A 10,449-nucleotide genomic window follows, 5' to 3' on the forward strand; every position below is an offset into this window, starting at 1 on the left:
ACACAAAAGGGAATGAATAACTTTGAATTAATGGCGGTATTTACAGCTAAGACATTTTGTAACAACATTACCTCAGCCTATTAGGATAGAAGAGGAACTTTTTCCATTGGAGGGGCTGTGTAATTTGCCAATCAAACCTAAAACACTGCATGTCTCAGATATATAAAACACTTACGGAGATAGCAGAGCCAAGAATACCGCCATACATTGAAAAGTGGGAAAAAGACGTGGGATTACTGTTGGAGGAACAACATAGTGATACATAGTTAGTCAGGTTAAAAAAAGACAAGTCCATCTGGCTCAACCAAAAAAAAGCAAAAAACAGCTAAGAAAACCCAACCATACAATCCCATATACACAATCCTATACCCGCAGTTGATCCAGAGGAAGGCGAAAAACATCAGCAAAGCATGATCCATGTATTTATAGATGTTGATTATATCCCCCCTAAAGCCCCGTACACACGAGTCGAAATTCGGCCAGGAATTTTCGTCCGACGGCCGATCTGCCGATTTTCGGCTTGTTAGTATGATGCTTCTGACAACCGACTCCGACTTTTCGGCCGAAAAAATTCTGGTGTGCAGGCTATAAAATTTTTGTCCTCCGTCATAACACGTCCGATTTTCGTGCAGTCAGTACAGATTTCGACAGGACAAAATCCTATGAGCAAGACTGGGCATGCTCAGAGAAGAAAGAACACAAAGAAAGCAAACCAACACATGACATCACTTCTGAAGTAGAATTCTGTCGGTCGACAAAATTCGTGCGCAGTCTAGAGCACATTCCAACCAACAAAACACCACTGTGGACAAAAGATGGATGACCGGTCGGCGGAAATTCGTTGCGTGTGTACTAGGCTTTAATCTCCTCTTCTCAGGAGAGAATAAATGTAGTTCCTCTAATCTTTCCTGATAGCTGAGCTCCTCCATGCCTCTTATCAGTTTGGTCGCCCTTTTCTGCATTTTCTCCAGTTTCCCTATATCCTTTTGGAGAACTGGCACCCAAAACTGAACTGCATATTCCAGATGAGGTCTTACTAATGATTTGTACAGGTGCAAAATTACATCTTTCTCTCTGAAGTCCATGCCTTAATACAAGAAAGGACTTTGCTTGCTTTCATGGCATGCGATAAATAGAATTGTTTTAAGAAACCGTTAAAGTGGTTGTAAAGGCAGAAGTTTTTTTTTTTAATCTTAATTCATTGTATGCATTAAGATAAAAAGCTTTCTGTAGGCAGCAGCCTTCCCAGCACCCCTAATACTTACCTAAAACCCATCTCTGTCCAGCGATGTCTACGAATCCCTCGACTGTCCAAAACTCTCCCTCCAGATTGGTTGAGACACTGTCAATCAAAGTGAGTTAGCCAATCAGGAGAGAGAGGGGCAGGGCCAAATCGCAGCTCCGTGTCTGAATTGACACACGGAGCTGCAGCTGGACTCGGGTGCCCCTATAGCAAGCTGCTTGCTGTGGGGGCACTCGATAGGAGGGAGGGGCCAGGAGCAGCAATGGGGGACCGGGGAAGAGGAGGATCCAGGCTGGTCTGTGCGAAACCAACTGCACAGAGGAGGTAAGTATAACATGTTTGTTATTTAAAAAAAAAAAACAAAAACCATGACGTTAAAATCACTTTAAATTGATGTTTTTTTTTCCACTTCTTAACTAATTCTAAAGTGATGGGTAACATCTCCCTATGGCAATTCTGGTGGCTAGAAGTATGTATGAAATCAGTTTACTCATTTCCGTAGGTATAGTGGTGAACCAACTAATGCATCTTCAAGGGATTTTTTTTGTAAGATTTATATGAGTCACTGTATAAATAAGTGCATATTTTATTTTTATTTTATTTCTTTTCTTTTATTACAGGTACTTATATAGCACTGTCAATTTATGTAGCACTTCACATATATATTGTACATTCACATCAGTCCCTGCTTTCAAAGAGCATACAATCTAAGGTCTCTATCTCACATTCATAAATACACATGCTAGTGCAAAGACATAAACTCTAGTCCAGAACCTCCAAACCATCATACAAGGCACAATGTATGATACATAGTTCCTTCCCCTGAGTAGGTTGACCACGTGTCCCAGATTGCCAGGACAGTCCCACATTTTGCAGGTCTGTCCCAGGTCCTTGCCACCTTCATTTCGAGACAATACAGTGTCCCAGAATGAAACTGACAGAGCGGGCAAACCCAGCCATAGCGCTGGCGCTGGCTCTGGCTCCACCACCACCTCGACCTGAGACCCCTCGCCACTGGTTGCTAGAGCTGCCTAGCATCTAGCAACCAGTGATGTCACCAGGGACGAAATGGCCGGTGTCAAATTGAGAGGGGCGCCACTGGCTGCGGGTGTCATTTTTAGAGGGGTGCCGCCGATGTTTGCACTGCTTTCACAGGGAGCCGTGTTCACACACTGGCTGTTCAGTAAGCCTGCCCCTGCACTGCCTCTGACTGCAGGGGAGCCGTCGAGTCACACACACACCGGCTGTTCAGTGAACCCACCTGTACTGCCTCTAACTGCAGGGGAGTCGCCGAGTCACACACACACACACACACACACACACACACTGGCTGTTCAGTGAGCCCGCCCGCCTGCAATGCCGCTGATGCTGGGATCCAGGACCTCAGCCTGAGGCATTCAGCCTTGAAGAGATTTGGCTGGAACACAGAATAATTAGCCTTAAAGGGATCCAGAACCCAGGGGGAGTTAACCTTGAAGGGATCTTGACCCCAAGAGATCCACTACCCAGGGAGATTAGCTGTGGGTGGCAAATGGCACACTGCATCTGGTGGCAGACTATGGGTGGAAAGTGGCACACTGCATCTGGTGGCAGGCTATGGGTGTCAAGTGACACTGCATCTGGTGGCAGCCTGCAAGTGGCAAGTGGCACACTGCATATGGTGGCAGGCTATGGGTGGCAAGAAGCACACTGCATCTGGCGACAGGGTATGGGTGACAAGTGGCACGCTGCATCTGGTGGCAGGCAACGGTGGCAAGTGACACGCTACATCTGGTGGCAATTGACACTGCATCTGGTGGTAGGCAACAGTGACAAGTGACACGCTGCATCTGGCGGCAGGCAACAGTGGCAAGGGACACACTGCATCTGGCGGCAGGTAACCGTGGCAAGTGACACCACGCTGCATCTGGCAGCAGGCAAATGTGGCAAGTGACATGCTGCATCTAGCGGCAGGCAACAGTGGCAAATTATATGCTGCATCTGGTGGCAGGGGATGGTGGCAAGTGACAAGCTGCATCTGGTGGCAGGCAATGGTGGAAAGTGACAAGCTGCATCGGGTGGCAGACGACAGTGGCAAGGAATAAGTAATAAGTTTCATCTTTTGGCAGGCGACGGTGGCATGTAATGAGTAATAAGTTGCATCTGAAGGCAGGCGACGGTAGCATGCTGTACGTATCTGGTGGCAAGTGACAAGCTCAGGGTTCCCACTTATTCTGCATTATGGTAAGTTGAACTATTTCATTATATGAAAAAAAAAGGGTGGGGGGGAGTTTCACCCGTGCCAACGGACCACCTCTAAGGGTGAAGACCTACTATAAAGTGCTTAAAAAATAAATTTATACAAATAGTTATGTAAAGCAGCTGCTAAACCCCCTCCTGCCACCCTAAACCTCCTGCCACTGGTTATTAATACATTTGTGGTAGTGATTATTTGCAAGCGCTGAACTGTGGGGTGATCTCACCCCATTTTTTCTTCTATTTCATTATATATTACAATGTAATAATAGAAATAATAGAATTTGATCATCCTGACATCCCCCCTTTATCTTTTTTTGGTAAGGGGGGGGTTGTCCCTGAATGGCAGTTTGGAAATGAGGTCACTCTACCTCTGAGACAATGTTAGGGAATAGGGATATAAATATAGCTATTTGGTGAACCAAACACTATCAAAGCATCAGCTTTTAATTTGCTTCTATTAATGTAGAATTATTTGAGATTTTTAATATATCAGCTGACATTTTTTTTACATCTTTTTTAATGTATATTTTTTAATAAAATCCTACCTGTAGGCCTGCCTTAAAGGTATTTGTTCAGGCAGTTGTTGTTTTAGTGTAACAGTCCCTGTATCTAATTTCATAGGCATAACTAGAACCTTCAGGGCTCCGTTGCAAGAAACCACAAAGCCCCCCCCCCCGACCCCCAACCAGGGCCCTACCCACTTATTCTGGGGCCATTTTCTCCCATCATGGGAGACCCTTTATTATGGTCCCGCAACAGGCTACCTTCCTGTTGTCTTAGGGTCCCCCCACAGTTGGAGGAATGCAGAGCCCAGTTGCAAGAGCCTCAGCTGTCCAGAATGAAGGAACAGGAATAGCTCTGTACAGAGCTTCCTGTTCATTCATAAACTGATGCATAGTAAACGCAATTTACTATGCTCCAGCTATGAAGGAAAAAATAAATAAAAATAAAATGGTAAATAAAAAACTCAATTTATTAAGACAAAGAAGGGGCCGGTAAATGACACATGGGAGGGGAAAACCTGGCAGGGCTGCGGAGGGGGGCCAGGAGATAGCACACAGGAGCCCTGAGCAGCAGGACAGCGATAGAGAGGCTATGGGAGTGGCATGGGAAGGAACTGATATCCTTCATTTCCCTCCTGCAGCCGCTGAATGTCTGCGGGATGGAGAGGAGGAGAAATGGGCATTCAGCTGCTGCATGGAGGGATAGGTTCCTCTACATGCCGCTTCCCCCACCGCCCTACTATACAGGCATACAGGGGGGCCACACGGGCCCCCTAGAACATAGAGCCGGGTCGCAATTGCGAACCCTGCGACTCCTCTACGTACGCTCGTCTCAGTTGCTCCATTACATTGTCACCCTTTCACATGGGCTTCCCATGGAGACTATAAGTTGCTGTACTGATATGCATTGTGCAAGCATGTTTCATCATCACTATCAGGAAACCTGCATTGAGAAATATAATGCAGCTAACTCTGAAGTGCATGTAGATAGGTAGTGATGCCAAGAGGCTTCAAGAGGGAAAGAAAGATGAAAAGAAAAATGGCAACTGTTTATTATACAGACTGCGTTAAGAGAAATGTCCTCCAGTAAGGGTTTACATCTAATTTAAACTATATGGAAAAAAAAACTCAGCTAATAATACCAACAAGATAAACAAAAGTACACTCATAAATAAAGGGCAATCATAATAGTATACTGTACATGAGATCATGCCACTCAAAGGTGAGTCGGCTCCAATGGCATGATCTCCTCAGTGCAGGGTACTAACTTAGTTGCAGCTGTGGATCAATCGAATAAAAAAGGAGTTCGGATGGCTGCACACCAATGCTGAGATCCAAAACGCCTTTTTTTAAATACGTATAAAAACATAAAGAGCACAACATGTACAAGAAGGGGAGGAGCGGCTATCATGTTTCACACTTAAACTGTGCTTTATCAAATCATAATAGTATACAGAAATATTCATACCCAGTAAACGAGCCCTAAGGCATGCCGAAGTGGCCAATTTTAATGTGTCATTTAGGCACCATTTAAATGCTATTTAGCACAACTTAGCTCTTAGATAATATTGCAGCTTAATTAATTAGCATGGATGTTCAACCTGTGGCCCTCCAGCTGTTGCGGATCTACAAGTCCAATGAGGCATTGCAAGCTTCTGACAGTTACAAGCATGACTCTCAAAGGTAGAGACATGATGGGACTATGATGGGACTTGTAGTTCTGCAACAGCTGGAGGGCCACAGGTTGAGCACCCTTGAATTAGGGCATTAGGATCTGTTTAAGTTCACAAACCTGCATTTAATCTTCACATTAGTTTCTGAGTCCCCATACAACTAGTTGGGTTCTAGGCCCAGGCTGTAAACAAAACCTTGGCTTCTGGCCAAATCAGCACTAAGCCCACCCTCTTGATACTAAGGTCGGCCATAGACGGGCCGAATCTTGGCCGGTTCAACAGGAACTGGCTGAGATTAAAACCATGTATGGGCAGGCTGAATGTACCAAGATCAACTTGTGTACAACCAGCCTGCCGTATTTTACTTGCGATTATCGCTAATGGCTGCTTTAGCCACTAGCAATAATCACTGTCTTCTCCCGGGTTGCAGGAAAGAAATTTGCACGGTCTATGGTCTAACCCTCACCACTAACATTTCACCAGAGACTCTTCTGGCATTAGACTGTTCAGTGGCCAAGAGTAGTGATTAGTGTCAAGAGGGGTTAGGGCTAAAGCTGGCCATACACTAGTCTATGGTGACTTGATGAATGTCATTTGAAAGTACTTCAAAACTTTGCTTCAAAATTCGATTTTGGATTGAATGGACTTTCCTGAACGAAAACCACATTCACTGTTAGAAATTCCAGCTCAGCAAAAACATCAACCTGAGGCTACACGGGACCCCTTCTTCTCCCAGTCATCAGGAGAGCATGGAACTGATCATCGGGGTGAGTCTCTCTCATTGCCCCCATCTCCTGCTGTTCCCCTGGGCACTCCAGAGCCAGCAGATAACCCAATGTCCTCCATGGACAGGAATGTGGATGAAATGGCAGATCTGACGTTCAGCCAATCTAGCCCTGACTGAGATGTGCCTGCATCGCACCCGGCTCCTTATGCAGGGGATGCAGTTCTTATGGCCAGTTTCTCCACACTGCTCCAGCAGGAGCTGTCCAAGGCCTGATCTATTATCACAACTGATCTTAAACGGGATATCCAGAGCATTGTGGAAAGATTTGACACAATTTAGTCTAAAGTTGATAGCATGGTCGCAAGGGTTAACCAGAACTCTGCCATGGTGTCAGAGCTTCGGAAAAAGTTGGAGGAGGCCAGTGGCAAAATTGGGGACCTGGAAAATAGGTCATGGCGCTATAATGTGCGCATCAGAGGACTCCCAGAAACCTACACTGATCTGGAGGGGGCTATTCAGGAGTTAATGAAAGACTTGATTCCGGATATTTCCCCACACCAGAAGAAGGTAGGCAGGATCCATCAGGTCCTGACCACTACCAGGTCTGATGGCCTGTTGCAGGATGTATTAGCTAAACCACACTATTATAGGATAAAAGAAAAATTGATGATGGCTGCTAGGAACAGACAGGAATTGTCCCTATTTGGCGCACCCAAATATACATGTCCTACCGAAAGCGGGAAGGGACCATGGTGATTTCTCTGATTACCGCCAAATCTCTTTGATAAATGTGGATTTAAAAATACTGTCAAAGGGACTAGCCTGTAGACTGAATTCCTTCCTTGCACATTATATTCATCCTGTCCAAGCTGTCTTCGTACCTAATTGCCAGGCATCAGATCAAACCCTGAGCACTATTGACATTATTTTGGCTATTCATTCTGACTGGGATGGAAAAGGGCCTCGCCAGGGGAAGTTGCTGTCTTTGGATAATCATAAGGCCTTTGATTCCCTGTCTTGGGACTATCTATTTTATATCCTTTCTCGACTTGGCTTTGGCCCAAAATTCTTGTCCACATTGCAAGTATTGTATACAACACCCAGTGCCATCTTAAGAGCATTATAGGCCCCCGGGCAATGCAGTGCACTGGGGCCCTGCCGACACAATCACCCACGGGAATAAAAATTAAAATTATCGATAAGGCGATATTTATTTGTACAGCAGTGCCAGGCTAATGACAGCTTTCAAGTTCGTCGGCTCGGTCCAGTGAACACACACATGGATGGGAGTCAGACTCAACTGTCCTGTGTGTGCCTGTTTCCGGACAGGCATTCCTGCAGTTGTGGGCTCCCCCTCCATGGCCCAAGTGGCCTGAGTGCAGCGCAGAGCCGACCGTCGCTTGCCATCTGCTAAGTTCAGCGGTAAGATGCACATTCGGTAAGACAGCCCTGACAACACCTACTTCATCCTTAATAATTAAAGGCTACTCTTCAAACCCTTTTGCAATTCAAAGAGGGACTGGTCAGGGTTGTCCTCTATCTCCATTACTATTTATTTTGGTTCTAGAACCACTTACTATTAAAATTTAAAATTTGCAATAGCCCAGACGCAAAGGGGATAGAATGGTGAGATAGGGAGCACAAATGCACATTATTCGCAGATGACATCTTGATGATTATCTCAACATCTATCACCACCCTCCCTAACTTTCATGCAATATAATTTTCATGGTCTTACAACTAACCATGAAAGTCATATAAGTTTAAGTGGGAACCAGAGGTTCTCCCATACCTGGGCATGCACTTGAAACCCTCTTTACATAGTCTATACTCCTAGAATTATCCTGCACTTTATAAATGCTTAACAGCAGATATGGCTAAATAGCGGATCCATCCCCCGTCGTGGTTTGGCAGAAAACACTATAAAAATGAATATTCTCCCAAGAATTATATATGTTTTAGTTCTATAACATTGGTGCTGGTTCGTCTGACTTGATAGCATTTCAGAAGAAGCTTTTCCTGTTTACAGAGGCCTAGGGTGAATAAGCGTACATTGTATACTCTAAAACAGAAGGGAGGCCTGGGAGTCTCTGATTTTCTTAAACATTTCTATACAGCACAATTGGCCCAGCTCACCAGATTCCACTCATACCAGCCCCACTCATTGTGGGTGAAAGTGGAATCATTTTCCTGTCTATCCAGTCCGATTTCTCATGCCATTTAGTTACCAGCACGAGATCGGCCTCCAATTTTGTGCCCCTCTCTCTTTCATTCAGCATATGGGAAAGACTTTCTAAACCTCACAACTTCAAGTCCCCCCACTGCTCATTGGCTTCTCTATTACAAAACAGAGATTTTACCCCGGGCCTCACCCCTCACACATTTGAACGATGGTCTAATAAAGGCTTTATGTGTATAGCTGACCTTTGTGACCATAAGGGGATATTGACCAAGAAAACCCTAATGGATAAACACTTCCGATACACTCAAATCAAGCACTATTTACATACTTTGTCTTGAAAAATCTGATCTGGTCACCCTTTCACCCATTGAATATCAATGTCAGAAATATGATACGCATCTGGGTCATATATTTGAATTATATACTATTCTAATGTATACCTCAGCTAAACAGGACTACACGGTTAAATAGGTGCAAGGCATCCAGAAGAGTTTTGAACATAAGGAATTGCACTGGATTGCGCAGACAGCCTCAAGGTCACTTATTAATACTTCTATAATTGAAGCAAACTATAGGGTACTTCTGAGATGGTACATGGTGCTGGCCAGATTGGCAACCTATGTCCCATTTTCTCCAAAGTGTTTTCGAGGCTATGGTCAAGAAGGAACAGCATACCATATATGGTGACAATCTCCAAAGGTGAGGCGGTTTTGGATCAGGGTCTACAATTTCATTTCTACCCTCACTCAAATCAGTCTAATTAAGTCTCCTAAACATGCTCTGTTGGGCTGTAAGATAGGTGATGCCCCAAAAAAAACAGATACGACTCCTTACTTTTATGGTTGTATCTGCTAAAACTACCATAGCTAGAGATTGGAAGTCGGCTACAATACCATTTGTCCAGCTCAAGCACAAGCTTTCCGGGCTTATGATAAATGAACTGTTTTTGGCAGTCCTAAATTACAAAATGAAAGTGTTTGAAAAGGTCTGGGGTCCGTGGATCAGATTCTAGTCTAATGATCCCCACTCTATACCTGACTTGTATGCCTTTGGGTGGTGTGCGCCATAATGCGGGGTCCCCCCCTCTTTTCCTCCCTTTCTCTTTTTCACAATTATTTTCTTTCTCTTATTTGTGTGATTAAAACATTCGGGATATGCAATTTAGCAGTAGGGCCTCCAGGAGGGCCTACCCTGAACTCCATTGGGAGTTTCATGTGAATAGTATGATATACCGAATTTACTAGATATTTTAACCCCTTTGCAAGCTTTTAAGGCCAGATCGTTAATGTTCGGGAAGAAATCGGATGCTCGCAGTAATGAGTCTCGGAAGTGACAAAGAAAGGCACTCTAGAGGGAATAATCCCTAGTTAATATGGAGATTGGGTGGGGCTACATGCCTTCTGTTATCCCTTTGATTGATAATAATGCAACATACAAAAAACATATAGACAACAATACAATTGTAACCATTTATACAACTGGTGACTGGTTTACCAGTTGTATAAATGATTACAATTGTATTGTTGTCTATATGTTTTTTGTATGTTTGATCATATTATGTTAATTGTCAATATTTTTGGCTTTTTAAGGAGAAAATCCAATAAAATATTTTAATTTTATATCTACCTAGTCATATATAAATTGAGTATGATACCATCAAAGTCCCATTAAGCCCTCTTTTTCCCCTTTTTCCAACGTCCATTTGGACATTGGCAATTTTCTATATGTCAACCGGGATGTAGGTATCAAATGAAAAACCTTTTATACAACACAACCTTTTGTTAGTATACTAAAAAAATGTGCTTGACATACACTTTAAATCGATAGGTTCATGATTTGCCCAGATGGTACGTAAACTTGACAAGCACATCCTAGCTGCAAAA

Source organism: Pelophylax lessonae (genome assembly GCF_965119305.1).
Source record: "Pelophylax lessonae genome assembly, chromosome: 6".
Taxonomy (NCBI): domain Eukaryota; kingdom Metazoa; phylum Chordata; class Amphibia; order Anura; family Ranidae; genus Pelophylax; species Pelophylax lessonae.